At 47.7% G+C, this 14,911-nt stretch overlaps 2 long non-coding RNA genes across 2 annotated transcripts in view; both read right to left on the bottom strand.

Moving 5' to 3' along the window:
- LOC115937626 (uncharacterized) overlaps positions 1-14,911 on the bottom strand; it is a 34,591-nt gene that overhangs the window by 5,645 nt on the left and 14,035 nt on the right. The window lies entirely within an intron of this gene.
- On the bottom strand, positions 12,228-13,540 carry LOC145722957 (uncharacterized). Its single transcript, XR_014147536.1, has 2 exons — positions 13,377-13,540; positions 12,228-12,596 (listed from the first exon to the last, which is right to left on the bottom strand). It is a non-coding gene; the product is annotated as an uncharacterized LOC145722957 (long non-coding RNA).

Here is a 14,911-nt window from a genome sequence, read left to right as displayed (position 1 = left end):
GCTGGTCTACCCATGCTGGAGTCGTGCTCTGTGCATCTCCTTCTTATCTTGTCCTCCCCGCTGCCCTCTCTGGGGCTCCTGTCCTGCACCTTGGACCCACAAGGCCAGCCCATCCCGCCCTGGTGTGTGCAGGCCCTTCTGCGGCTGCCTTTTTGGACAGTAACCCCTGCTCCACTTCATCAGGGCAAGATCCCAAACCGTGTTTCTCACTGCATCCCTTTTGCAGAAGCTGACCTTTCCCCAGAAAAGTCTAACTTCCCTGGGGTCATCACCATCACTCCAAGAGCTAGCAACTTCTCCCACTCCCGATGGATTCAAAAGTGAACAAGAGGACAAGGACTCAGACTTTGCCAATTTATACCACACTGAGCCCATCAAACTACCTTTCCCCTCTTTTAAACTTTCACTCCCTGGACTTCATCACAAAAGGCTCAACAGCCCACTCTGGCTCTAACTGACCTCATTGACTTTCAGGGGATCTATAGCCAGGGAACTGCTCCATTGTTTCTCAAAGCGGGGTCCTGGCACCAGCAGCATCTACATCATCTGGGAACTTGTTGGAGATGTATATTCTTGGGCCCCACCCCAGATCCCCTAAAATTCAGAGGGCGGGGCACACTCTGTGTCTAACAAGCCCCCGAGGTGATTCTGATGTTCACTCAAGTTTGAGAACCCCTGTCCTAGATTATAAACTTTCTCATCTCCCTGACTGCAGGAAGTCCACCCATGTGCCTTCTCGGCTTGCATTTAGGGCACAGTTGGAGCCATCCCCTTAATGGAACAGAGGATCTCATCCACTGCTGACTTAGAAGGGCCAACAGCAAGTTGGCTGTAATGCCTGCCCAGCCTCTTTCCCCATCCCTTGGCTGATTTCCTATAACAGTGTCTCCAGATGCCCTTCTTTGTCCCTAAGCTCCTATTCCTACTCACTCTCCCTTTCAATAATAACAATGTTCTTTTATGTCCTGGAGAAGGCTGATGGAATGCAAAAGATCAGGCGCTGTGCTTGGAGTCAGAAGTCCTGGGCTCACCACTTACAGGTGTGTGGTCTGAGGAAATTGGTTAAGTGAGGAGCAGGTGTAAAGTATGTAGCCCGGGGCTCAAAAGGATCACCAAACATCACTGCTCAGGGCCCCTCTCTGCGCCTCTTCCCTTCTCTTGATCTCTATGTCCTTGTCTGCATAATGAGGATGCTAAGTCCTACCTGATATGAGCCTCATATCATAATTCATCTGCAAAACAAGATGGTCAACACTTCGTAAACCTTATGCCTTGCCAACCAAAGCGTGGTCCAGGAGCAGTGACATCCCCTGGGAGTGTGTTGGAAATGCAGACTCTCGATCCCCAGCCAGCCTTACTGAATCAGAATTCATATTTTACTAAGATCCCCAGGGGATGCATCTGCACTTTAGAGTCTGAGAAATGCGAAGAAAAGAACTAGAAAAATACATGATATTATGTACATATTACTATCTTCAATTTTTCCATCAGCCCTCTCTTCCTCTCCACCTCCACTGGAAATAGCAGCCCCTCTCCTAAGCCCAAAGCTGTCTTTCTTAAGCAGCTGGTACATTAGAATCACTCAGACCAATACCTGGACCGAACCCCAGGCCAGTGGGTGAAAGGCCCAACATCAGTCTATTTTTAAATTCCCTAGATGACTGATGCAGGCCTGGGGATGAGACTCCTACGAGCCACCCACACTGCTCTTCCATATCTTCCACTCTATCATCTCTTGGGGAATTTGCTGTCACTCTATTTGCCTAACCTCTTCTCTTTGGAATTGTCCCTCTCTGCCTCTCTACCTGCTCCCCATGCCCCACTTCATCCACGGAGCTCCCCTTGCGATGCCCAGCCCCTAGCTTGCTTTTCCCTTTGGCTCCTGTCACTGTGCCCTGTGGCTTTCACTTCACCAGAGTTTCAAATATTTACTGACATGGGTTTTTAACCTGACAAAAGGACAAAGCCCTCCACCTGGAGGCAAAGTCTCCCCTTGATCTCAACCTCCTTCCAACTAGCACTCTGCCCCACTCTCTGTATTAGCCAATCCCACAAACAAGATGTCTCCTCCTGCAGCCTCCATCTCCTCAAAGGGGTGACACCCCACTCTAAGTCAGAGAGCCTCTCCACCACCTCTCTTCTATGCTGGAGAACTCTGGTAAGAAGTGTTTTTTTGTGAAGAGTTCATTGCTATTGGGTAAACAAGGGAGGATTCTTCAAGGGACATCCAGTATCCATGAAACAATAGATCAAAGAGGAGCCCAAATATGCCAAGGGAGGCCAAGGAAAGAAGAAAGGGTTGGTTGTGTCCCACCCGGGAAACACCTGCCCTAAGAGGAGGGATCTGAAGGGACCTTTCTCTTTCCATGGCAAATGAGCTAGAAGGGGGCTCTGCCTGGACCTGAAGCAGAAGCCAGACAGAAGCAGAAGAACATACTTACTTCTCCAGGGAACATGGAGAAAAGCCCATAGGCTGGCCTCTGGCTCTGAGCCAAGGAATCAGGAACTTGCAGCTCTCAGAGTCATTGCCGAGACTAAACAAAGGTGCATGGACAATCGCCGCCCCAAGTTGTACCCTCCCACACACATACCTGTAGCCTGCAGGTGGTGTTGAATTCGGGAAGCCAGACTTGAAAATAAACCACTGTCCACTCTATGTCAGCTTTTCAATCATTCACTCATCAAGTATGTGTTCAATGCCTTCTCCGTGCTTGTTGAGAGAAACACACACGGTCATGACACAGCCCCTGACCTGAGGACCCCAAAATCTAAAGAGGAAGGGCAAAACAGATTACAAAGTGATGCCAGTGGTTTACCAATGTTGTGAGACACAGAGGAGGGACCCACCTGTGGGGTCAGGAGATAAGGCGAGGTTTATGGTCCTGAGGCCACCGAAACCTCCAGGATGAAAGCAGGGACTCCCAGGGGCTCCCGCCTTAGGAAATGTGATCTTTTTCACCTCTTTTTCTCCTTCCACACACAGTTCACTTCCCTGAAATTGGGAAATGAAAGACCACCATTTTTTTAATTTTTTTTAATTCAATTTGGTTAACATATAGTTATCATTAGTTTCAGGGGTAGAATTTAGTGATTCATCAGTTGCATGTAACACCCAGTGCTCATTCCATCAAGTGCCCTTCTTAATGCCCTTCACCCAGTTACCCCATCCCTCCACCCACCTCCCCTCCAGCAACCCTCAGTTTGTTTCCTAGAGTTAAGAGTCTGTCATGGTTTGTCTCCCTCTCTGATGACTTCCCATTCAGTTTTCCCTCCCTTCCCCTATGATCCTGTGTTCTGTGTCTTATATTCCATATATGAGTGAAACCATATGATAATTGTCTTTCTCTGATTGACTTATTTCACTCAGCATAATACCCTCCAGTTCCATCCACATCAATGTAATGGTAAGTATTCATCCTGCCTGATGCTGAGTAATATTCCATTGTATGTATAGTATCTATCTATCTATATATAGATATATATAGATATATAGATAGATAGATACTATACATACAATGGAATGTATATATATATATATCACATCTTCTTTATCCATTCATCCATCGATGGACATCTGGACTCTTTCCATATTTTGGTAAGACCACAATTTTTAAAGTTTCTCATCAGAACTGTGAAATGGTCATGTAAGAAGTTACATCGATTGCGCTGGAGAGCCTAAAAATTGTCCACTTCCCCAGACCCTTAAACATCTCAGGCACGCTCACTGAAATGTGAGAAAGTCACGCTGATTGGTGAAATGGAACCAAACAGTTGCGCTGGTTACTAGTAAAATTAAATCAGTTGAACTAAAATGTTCGTGTTCAATGGCATGGAATTCATCTTTAATTTGTTTCTTCCTTCTTTGTCTTCCCACTCCAAAGCCATGTTGTTTGTCCCTGTCTCTCCTTCTCTGATGTCCCCAGTCCAGTCCAAGAGACATCACTGCTGCCCTAGTTTCCTGGCCTGACTTGTCCCCCTGCCCCAGTCACCCCTCCAGCAGCCCACTGCGTGCATCATGCCTATCTTGGTAACACATCACTTTCACCAGAACACTCCCTCCCTTGAGTCCTCTGCTAGCTTTCCAAGTTCTCTGCAGAGGCCCCTCCCTGTCCTACTGACATCCTGCCACGCAGCCCTCTTCCCGTCCCTGACACCCCCGCCAACATAGCGCTTCTTCAGAGCATCATACTTCTGAGCGCCCCGCTGAATCTTTTCCTAGTTACTGGATGGGAAATCTACAACTTGTCTTCCTACTCTGCAATGTAGTCAGCCATTTGTCACTAAGAACCCAGAGTCCCATAGAAACATGTGAAATGTTGCTAGGCCACCTCACTAAAACAGCCGAAAACCAGGACAGAGCCGAACCACATCATTGACGGTCCTCCCTGACATTCAGGGTTCGGGGTGGGGTGGGGAAGATACTTATAGAAACAATGCATCACCTCCCAGAGTCCACAGCTCTATCACCCACTAGACCATGACCCTGGGAAGGCTATCTAACCCTGTAAACATTTGTTTCCTTGGCATCACAGGTTGGGGTTTCCAGGATGAAGATGCTCAGATGGGGTTTGGCTTATAGGGTATTTATTAAGTAATCAACACTTACAGAGGGGGAAGGTGGAGGAATCAAGGTTGGGCAGAGGGAGAAGCAGAACTGCAAACAAAGCCTCTTCCAGGGCGCCTGGGTGGCTCAGTCGGTTGAGCGACTGCCTTCGGCTCAGGTCATGATCCTGGAGTCCCGGGATCGAGTCCCGCATCAGGCTCCCTGCTCGGCGGGGAGTCTGCTTCTCCCTCAGACCCTCCCCCCTCTCATGTGCTCTCTCTCATTCTCTCTCTCTCAAATAAATAAATAAAATCTTTAAAAAAAAAAAAAAGCCTCTTCCAACTCCATGGGGAAGTCTGGAGCACGTGTGGCCCATCAGAGTTGGCCCTTGTTGGGATGTGTCATCAATGTAGACAGTGCAGAAGACACATGACATTGAACAAGAGGTCGACGGCTGGTGGTTCCCCACTGACAACACCCTCTGCCCCAGAGCCACAGCTTTTCCTTGAAGGAGAACCTCGCAGCTCATGCCTGCCACACTCGTTTGTAGAAGGCAGCTGATAATAGCAAGACCTGCCCTCTGTTACGGGCATGAAATAAGCTGAGCATTTAGCACGTGTCATAGCCGGTGGCCATGGCAGGTCTCAGCAAGAAGAGAAAATTTGAGGGACGCCTGGGCAGCTCAGTCGGTTGAGCGTCCGATTCTTGATTTCTGCTCAGATCATGATCTCAGGGTCGTGTGATTGAGCCCCGTGTTAGGCTCTGCACTGAGCGCTGAGTCTGCTTGAGATTCTCTCCCTCTGACTCTCCCTCTCTCAAACATATAAATTCTCAAATATATAAATAAATCTTTTTTAAAAAAGAAAGGGAACATTTGATCAAAGACTTGAAGGAGGTGAGAAATAGGGCACAGGTGGACAACAGCCCTTCAGAGGGAGCATGTCTCGAACATTTAGGGCCAGTGGGGCAGAAACAGAATGAGCAAGACAGACGGGGGTAGGTGAGGTCGGAGAGGGGATAAGACCACTTCCCAGCTGGGGTTGCGGGCCAAAACAGGTCAAACTCGAGTGTAACCGAATCTCACCGACTCAGAGGTTCAGGAACATAGGTAACAGAGCAGCGTCATAAACAACACCCCAGGGATGTAATCAGCAACGTTAAGAGTATGGGAAACTCCACAGGAAAAAAAAGACTTCATTTCTTCAAAAACAACCAAAAATTGGAAAATCGCAAGGGGGAAAAAAAAAAAGTAAAGGGGAAACCAGAGACTTAAAAAGACAGGCACTTCCACCAACCCCACTGTATAAACTTATATAAACCTTCTCAGACCCTGATTGAAAGAAAGTAACTGTATTATAATTAATAATCATCATCACCATCTTATAATTGAGAAATGGTGAACCCTGGGTGGATAGTTGATGATAATAAGGAATGACTCTGGATGGTTCTGGTGGCCACATGACTTAGGGAAGAGAGATCGGTAAGCTCTAAGGGGGCCTCCGGTCCCAGTGCTGCAGACACGTAATCAGATAATAACTCTGTCTTATGTTCCCAGATTCCTGTACGCTGTGTGCAGAAAACTGTGCCTGGGGCTACGCTGGACAGTATGGCCAACAGGCCCGGGAACATTCCTGATCTTGCCCATCTTGCCTCTCTTCCTTGTAATATTGTGTGAGAACCAAGAAAACTCGTCCACCTCAAATTCCAGCCATGCGGGCAGCAGAAAACCTTGCAGTGACTCTCTCTGCCTTTAATACCCCATACTTTTTCCCCAGCTCTGAGGAAGCTCTGTCCTCATGCTCAGGTCCTGAAGGGAAGTCCCTGCCTTGTCTCTAACTTGACTTGAAGACTGACTCTTCACGGATCCCTTCCTACATTTTCTTCCTTAAAAGAAGGTTCCCACTCAGTCTTCTCTGCAAGCCAAATTCATTGCATGTGGGAAAGCACACCCCCAAAATCATGTGTGGTATTTTCTCAAGTATTGTAGGAAGGTTTCTGAATCCGACAATTTCTATGGATCCTTCGCAATAGATTCTGAAAGCACCAGGAACCAGAATATACACAACCACTGGAAGCTTCCCATGCAGGCAATGGGCCTACCAGCAGCCTCTCTCCCTTGTTCAAGCAAGAATCCTTTTTCCTTCATCTGCACGTGATACCCCTTTTCCCACAAAACCTATTCACTTCACTCTCTTGATATACCTAAGAAACCATTCTTGGCTTTCTGCCTTGTAACATGGCTCTCAAAAGCCATTCCCATGTGGCTAATAAAGCTCACCCTCTCCCTCTTATAAACAGATTTGCATTTGCTTTCTGTTAAATTAATAAAAATTTACTTGGAAAACACAGTACCCAAGAAAAGAGGAACCAATAGTATTCTTCATAAACACTGTTTCATGGAGGGCAACAGGCAGGAAAAAAAAAAAAGAAATACTTGAACTAGAATCCATTTTCAGACCTGCCATGAACCAGCTATGAGATACTTTTTGCCTCCTGAAAATTTTCATTTTCTCCTCTGTAAAATAAGGCATTTGGACAACATAATCTCCGTGACCCCTTTTCTGCTCCAAAGCACTTGTGATCTTTCTGATTTACTGCATTGTCTCTCACTCGGCCTTCATCGTTTATTTCCAGCTCAGAGTTAACAGGAAGTTGGTGTGTGTTGAAAACAAAATAAGGTAGTAAATGATTACAATGAATACACAGTAAAGATTAAACAAACCAACTTAGAAAACACGAAGGATAAACACATGCATGGCCACGAAGAGGCACAAATGGCTGATAAATACATGAAATGAGGCTCCATCTCAGGAGCATCATCACCTGGGCAGGTGCAATGAAGGGAACGCTGTAGCTAGAGCAATATGGAGGTGAGAACTGACCACATGCAAAGGCATCTGAAAAGGGTTCAAAAGGTCATGGGAAGCCCCTGAGCCCCTGAAGGACATTAAGTAATCAGGAAAATTAAAATTAAATGACATGCCATTTTTCCTCCATCAAACTGATAAAAATGTAGAAGATTGATAATGCCAACTATTGGCGAGGACGTGGAGAAACAGGAATATAATTCAGCTCAGACTTTGGGGGACAATTTTGCATCATCCGCCAAAATGTCAACATCTAGGACCCTTTAACCTGGTTCTGTGAACCTATACCTACTTATGTTACATCATTGTGTGTAATTTAAAAAAAAAAAATGGCACCCAAACTAAATGTCTTTCTATAAAGGAGCGGTTAAACCCAGTACAGCCATGCTATGAGAGAGCAGCCTCTAGAGAGAATAATGCAAAGTTATATAAACTGAGGAAATTGTATCCAAGATCATTGTCAAGGGGGAAAAAACAAGTGACCAGGGGCGCCGGGGTGGCTCAGTTGGTTAAGCCTCTGCCTTCAGCTCAGGTCATGATCTCCGGGTCCTGGGATCGAAACCCAAATCGGGCTCCCTGCTCAGCAGGGAGTCTGCTTCTCTCTCTCCCTCTACCTTCCCCCTGGTTTGTGTTTCTCATTCACTTTCTCTCTCGAATAAATTTTTTTTTTAATTTTTTTTAAAAAGTGACCAAACAGTATGTAAAATATGGCCCCATTTCTATAAATCTCTTGATTCTCCTCTCTCTATATATGAGCATGCATGTCAGCATGTAAATATATGCACATGTACACATACGTGCATAGATAAAGATCTGGCCACCTCTGAAGAGGGGAGTGGACTGAGGGAGGCTTGCAGAGGCACGGTGGCCACATATGGAAGACTAAGCATGGGGACATTCCTACCGTAGACATCACAGATTTGCATGTGTGTTGCTAGGCAATTTTTTGGCAGACAGCAAGAGTGGCTTTTACTAATTCATGCAAACGTTCCCTACAGCCAATGACAATCTTATCGAGGGAGACTTCATTCTGTATGTTTGCGTATTATTTTTACAAGCACAAATCGTTCTTACAATTAAAGTAATTGGAAAATTTGAACACTGCCCTTGACTTCAATCAGCTAACAATCTACTGGAAAACTGAAGAAGAAAAGGACCCCAAATTAGAAATTAGACTCTAGTCTTCCAGTCTGATCACTCTTAGCGATCCACCTTGAAAATAACTTCTGCTTTCTGAAAATCTTCTCTTCTAGTTCTGGTAACTAGTGTGATTTTTCAAATCACAAAAACCCAAGAGAGTTCCATCTTGAAATTCCACATATTCTCACAGTATTCCAAAGTCTTCCCACATCGCTAGATACCCCTTTTCTTCAGGCTTCAGGCTGTCTTCCATTGCCCACCACCCACCTTCCCTCCTAGAGGCTCCCAGTCCATAGTCCTCCGTCAGTGACGAAAAAGCTTCCTTGAAAGGACTCAGGTTCAGGGACACCCTAGCTTGGGCACCAGCCAACCCAAGTAAGTACGCTTTCTAAGTTTTGGCAGGCGTACCCAAGGCACCCCCCATTCTAAGGAAACACTTTTACATTTATGAATGAATCCTCCCTTCCATGCTGCCCCCATCCCACCCCATTCACCGATCACTGATGCAGCACAAAATTATTGGTCACCTGCTCTGAACCAGACCTTCAGTTGAATCAGACAGGTCTTGACCCTCTAGTCCCCCAGCCTAGGTAGGGCACACAGAGGTGTCAGGAAAAAATCGTGAGTCGAGATAGTAATGCAGGCATGGTGTTACAGAAGCCCGGAGGAGAGACGCCCTATTTAGAAGACACAGAGGGCTTCAGAGAAGAAGGACTGCATCCTGAAGGGTAAGTAGGAAGGCAAGAAAGGGGATCCTTGGCAGGTGCAATGAAGGGAATGCTGCAGCTAGAGAAATATTGAGGTGAGAACTGACCACATGCAAAGGCATCTGGAAAGGGTTCAAAAGGTCATGGGGAGCCCCTGAGCCCCTGAAGGAGATTAAGTGGAGAAAAACACAAGAGGCCCTGGTTTGGGGGAAATATAGCTCTGGCAGTGGTTCAAAGATGACCTAGAGGAAGCTGGACTAAAGTCAAGAAGACCAGCTAGGAGGCTGGTGCGCTAGTCCGGGCACACAGCCCTTAAAAACTGACGGGCTCGGGGCACCTGGGTGGCTCAGTTGTTAAGCATCTGCCTTCGGCTCAGGTCATGATCCCAGGGTCCTGGGATCGAGCCCCGCATCGGGCTCCCTGCTCAGCGGGAAGCCTGCTTCTCCCTCTCTCGCTGTGTCTCTCTCTGTCAAATAAGTAAATAAAATCTTTGAAAAAAAAAAAAACTGACGGGCTCAAACCGGAAATGATGCTCCCAGGTGAGCCAATCTCATATAGTCTGAAATAAACTGCATTATATTGAATTTCCAATGTCCTCTTTGAAACCAAGTGTGGGTTTGAAGAGCATACAGAAAGTTAAAATGCTGGTTCCATTTACACATCCTTAAGACATCTACCAGAAGAACAGGAGTTGGCTTTATTAGGCTTCCTCCAAAGACTGATGAAAGGCACTTAGCTTCCCTTTAGGACTCCGCACACTGGACTCCAGGATTAAAGAGAAAAAAAAAAAAAACTGAGCTTAATTATTCTCACAGCCACAAACTATACTTTGCATTTGGCATCAGTCACTTTAACCTCTTTCCTTGCATCAAGCACACAGCTCAGTTTTACAGTGGAAATTCATTTCTCCTCCTTCCATGCCATTCCTCAGTGAGATATAGGAAGGAAATCAGAGAAGCAAAAGGAGAAAGCCCATGGAAAGGCTCTCTGTCTCTCCAGGTTAGAAGTTTCTTTCATGTCTGCAAAACAAACCTGGGAGTCAGCCTGAGAAATAGAACATCCGAAACAATTAGAAAATTCAGTATGTCCTGCCTACAGGTAACTTCAGGCTTTACTATGTCCTAGTGTCAACAAATCCAGAGCAGGGACACCTGGGTGGCTCAGTCAGTTGAGCATCTGCCTTCGGCTCAGATTGTGATCCCAGGATTCTGGGATCAAGTCCCGCCTCGGGCTCCTTGCTCAGCGGGAAGACTGTCTCTCCCTCTGCCCTGCTTGTGCTCTCTCTCTCTGACAAATAAATAAACAAAATCTTCAAAAAAAAATCCAGAGCAGAAGGGAGGAGATGCAGGTCAGCTGTAGCAGGAGGAAGCCTGGCCAGAAAACCAGTCCATTGGGACGGAGGATGTTAGTGGGTCTTGTGTTTAAATAAGACCCTCGCCCTTTCAAAAGGGGCACCGCCTGCTGACGAAAGAAGCTGGGGAACCTCAATAGTTTTAGGAAAAAGTGTTTCAAAGAGAAAGGGAAGGGCATTCAAAGAGTTTTTGAGATGATACATACTTCTCAACCAAAACACAAACTCTTTAGCTGAAAATGCGTAGCTTTTCCAAGTACAATTAAAAATTAACCTAGAAGAGTGGTGTTCGGCCCATTCTCTTTATATTTGAGATGTCTTGTGAACCTGAAGTTTGATCTAGAGAATGTGCTATTCTCTATATAAATAAAATAGAAGAAAGTCTTTATAAAAGCAAGCTGCAAGTATTTTTATGGAAATAAATTAAATACAGATTCTAGGCTGAATAATTAACCATTAAGTACACACACACACACAGCGTAACCAGTGACCACAGCCACACCAACTAAATGCCTTTAACAATCAACATCCTGGAGGTTTGAACTTTTCCTCCAGGAGCCCACTGTTTTCACAAACACCATCTTGTTTCTCTACACAACATCCCCAGGATGTGCTCAGAGGCAGAGACTATCCCCATTTTGTAACTATAAAAAAGTGGGGTGCCCACAGGGGACCTGGCTGGCCCTGGGTCACAGGGTCGTTCATCAGCACCTCTGTGCCAGGCAAGCCAACCGAGTTCAAGAGGAAATCAGCTGTGCCTCTCTGGGCTGAAGCCATCAACACTAAGACTGTGTTTTAGTATTTCCACAACCATTTTGGACCCGATCATTCCCCCAACAACACTGTAGTAGAGTTGTCGCTTCTGTTCCAAGAATGCCTTTTCATGGTGAAGAGCTCAACAAGCTCCTTCCTTGATCCAGACTGGTTTGCCCGGAACTCCTTGTTCCACAGGTGGGAGGAAGTACAAATCTGGGAACGGGGAGCTGCACACAGAGCCAACTCCACACAGCATCCAACCACCGCCACCGTGAGTTTCCCCAACCTGGGCCTAAGGCAGAGCCTTGACACGCGCTGTAGATAGCCACCAAGCAGGGAGACCCCTAAGACATGTTCTCGGTGTCCCCAGAGTTGTTCACTCATCCCCGCAAGGCCTTCGGGATTGGGGCCCCTTCAGCAACTGTAACCATACATGCTCTCTCTCACCTCTGGGCCTGCACCTATGACATGCCTTCACCACTCCTTATCTACCCCACTCGCACCCCATGCTATATGTCACTTCTTCCAGGAAGTCTTCCTGACCTCTCTAGGTTATGTGTTCCCCTAGCACCCGGTCCCACTCCTAGCATAGAATGTAAGACCACCCTCTGCATGGGAATTACCTACTAATTTGCCTGCATCCCCTATTTAGACCATCAACCCCATGAAGGGAGGGGCCGGGTCTGTCTCCTTCGCCAGAAACTCCAGCAGCCGGGATAGTGTCCAGCTGCGAGTAAATGAGCGAGCGTATATTTGAAATCAACAAGCATGTGGGGCTTACCATTACAGCAAGCGTGTGCCAGACACCGAGATAGGAAGACAAAGCTATGTCGTCAGCCCTGGGATAAATTACAATCTAGGAATCTGCGACGGCTTTGATCCTTATTCCATGTAGAGAGAGATTTGTACAAAAACACAACTACCCAGGGGGTGACTGGTAAGAAGGGGCCCAAAGAGCCAGGGGAGCTGGTTACAACTAGAATAAGAATGTTCTTCTCTTTGGTGACAGTGATGTTTCCGAAATGTTTCGACTGAGGTCTGGCCTTTAAATTGCTGCTTTGTGAGAACTAACAGATGAGAGTACTCTCGGCCAGAGCAGTGCCCTGTCTTCAGGCCAACTGGACAGCCAGCCCCCCAGGGCAGGGAGATTCCAAATGTTGATCGAGTCAGGGACAAAAGCAGAGTGAGAGGTGAGGGAGACCAAGTCTTCCGTTTCTTTGCAGCTGTCCCTTCTACAATATAACAAAACAAAACAAAACAAAAAAACCCGCAGATAACAACCAGCCTCCATCCTCTCTGCCCCCAGCTGACTAAAAGGAACTCTGACCCCATCTTCCTGAGTGCTGTTTCTAAACCAGCCCCCACCCCATCCCTTCCTACCCAGAGGGAGTCAGTGGTTCTCCAAGTGAGGTCCAGGGACCGGCAGCATCAGCATCCCCTGAGAACGCATTAGAAAGACAAATTCTCTAGCCCCTCCCTGGACACTGAACCAGAAACATCGAGGATGGCGCTGGGCCATCTGTGTTTTAACTGGCCTGGCCAGTGAGTCTGAGACTCGCTCAGGTTTGAGAACCACAGCATAGTTCTTCATCATCCCAGCTTACTGCCCGCCAAATGCTCTTGTTTATTTATTTAAACACCTGTTTACTTCTTGTCCTCCCTCCGTGAAATGAGGCTGCCTGCAAACAGGGAACCTGTCCGTTCAGCTCAGGGCTCTCTGCATCTTCTGTGGTTTAGAACAGGTCGTCACATAATGGTGCTCAGTAAATATTTGCCAAGAAAATAAACAAATCTTCCTCTTTTTTGTGTGTTCCCCAACTTCCTAAGAGCTAGCCATGAACCATCCCAGAAGGAGTTAAAACCACCCTTGTGAGTCAGCTGGCTAAGACTCTGGTTATCTGTCAGTGGATGATAAGCCTCCAAGGACAGGAGATGCAATGCCCGACTTCATGACCCTTTTGCCCACATCCCCGAGGCTGCGCAGTGCTTGTTCACGGGCTTTCTGAACTCACCTTTCCAAATGCCAGAGGTCCGATGACATTCCATAATCAAGACATCTTGGGCCCACGAACGGATTCAGGATCACTAAGGAAATCCCCACTAGGGTGAATCAATGATTTACAGCCCCCACCCCAGCACCTGTGATGAGTCAGTGCAGCCCCCACCCCCTGCGTGGTTCCCCCCACCTCTGTGCCCACGGTCACCCTCCTCGGATCACTGAGGGCCCCAGAAACCAGCTGCTCCTCGTGGTGCATAAAACCCCAGCTCCAGGTTTCACAGCAGAATCGTTTGAGAAGCTTTCCTCTGGGCTCTTGTGGCAGGAAAGCCAGAACCTGGGGGAAGTGTCAAGGGAAACAGCCATTCATAAAAAAGAAACTAACAGGCGCCTGGGTGGCTCAGTCAGTTAAGCATCTACCTTTGGCTCAGGTCATGATCCCGGGGTCCTGGGATCGAGCCCCACGTCCTGCTTTTCCCTCTCTCTCTGCCTCTCCCCTTGCTTGTGCTCTCTCTCTCTCAAATAAAATAAATAAAACCTTAAAAAAAAAAAAAAAGGGAACCTAACAGCTGCCACTTACTCAAGTTCTCTCCCGTGAAATGTACATGCAATGAGGTCTTTTTTCCCCCAGCGAGGAGAGCAAGACTTAGAGGGCAACCCTTCCACAGTCCTAGAGCCATCAGCGGTGGACCTTGAACCTCTAATCCAGCTCTGGCCACAAAGCCCTTCCGAACCTCTAAAAACTCACGAGTGTGCTGTGGCCCTCGGCCCCCTCCCTACATGGGCCACACCAGTTGCAGTATCTCACCCAAACACACGGGCGGTAGGGTAAGAGAAACCAACTTTCAGGAGGGGGATAAACTGGGCAATTTGAAGGGCCCAGGTTAAGAGGACTCTTGGCTCCTCCGCCAGGTCCATCCACCCTGAGGACACCACGCCTCTCTTCCTGGATTTGCCTTGGACCTGCCTGGACAGTTAATATTAACCCGAGGTGATGAGCACCCTTGCGGCGTTCCCAGAGCCTCTTAGAAAGGTGGGATGCTGACTCACTGCCGATGTGGCAGCCACGTGTTCCCACAGTTCCCAGCCAGCGGGCAGCCTCCTGTGCTAAGCAGAAGGGCCCCTTCATCCAGGCAAGGAAGGGGAAACGCGGCTGGTTCTCAGTGTTCCTCCCTCGGAGGAGGAGGAGGAAGGGTGGGGGTGCGTTAGCACTGGAGGGAGAAGGAAGTTCTGGGCAGCTGAGCAAGAAGCTTCCCCTGCCTGGCACCCTTCTGCTCTGTCTGCCTTCTCCCTTTCCCGGGTGTTTACCACTCTCATCCCAGCACGCCCAGTCACGTGCAACAGGAAGCTGGGGGCTGCGGAATGAAGATGTGCAGAAAGATCACAGGCACACACGGGGAAGGGTTAAAGGCTACCTGTGAACACACGGCCTGCAGAGTGCTTAGCCCCTCCAACAAGCCCCTGCGGCTCCCACGCCAAGGCCAGTTCTCCCTGTCTCTCCGCTCCGCCCCCACCCGCTAGCCCACATGCACCTCTGCCCCAGAGACAGAG

This window comes from Leptonychotes weddellii, chromosome 8 (genome assembly GCF_054177405.1).
Source record: "Leptonychotes weddellii isolate Sample4059 chromosome 8, ASM5417740v2, whole genome shotgun sequence".
In the NCBI taxonomy this organism is placed as follows: Eukaryota; Metazoa; Chordata; class Mammalia; order Carnivora; family Phocidae; genus Leptonychotes; species Leptonychotes weddellii.
The sequence above is the reverse complement of the archived record's forward strand: the minus strand, read 5'-3'. Positions and strand labels throughout refer to the sequence as shown.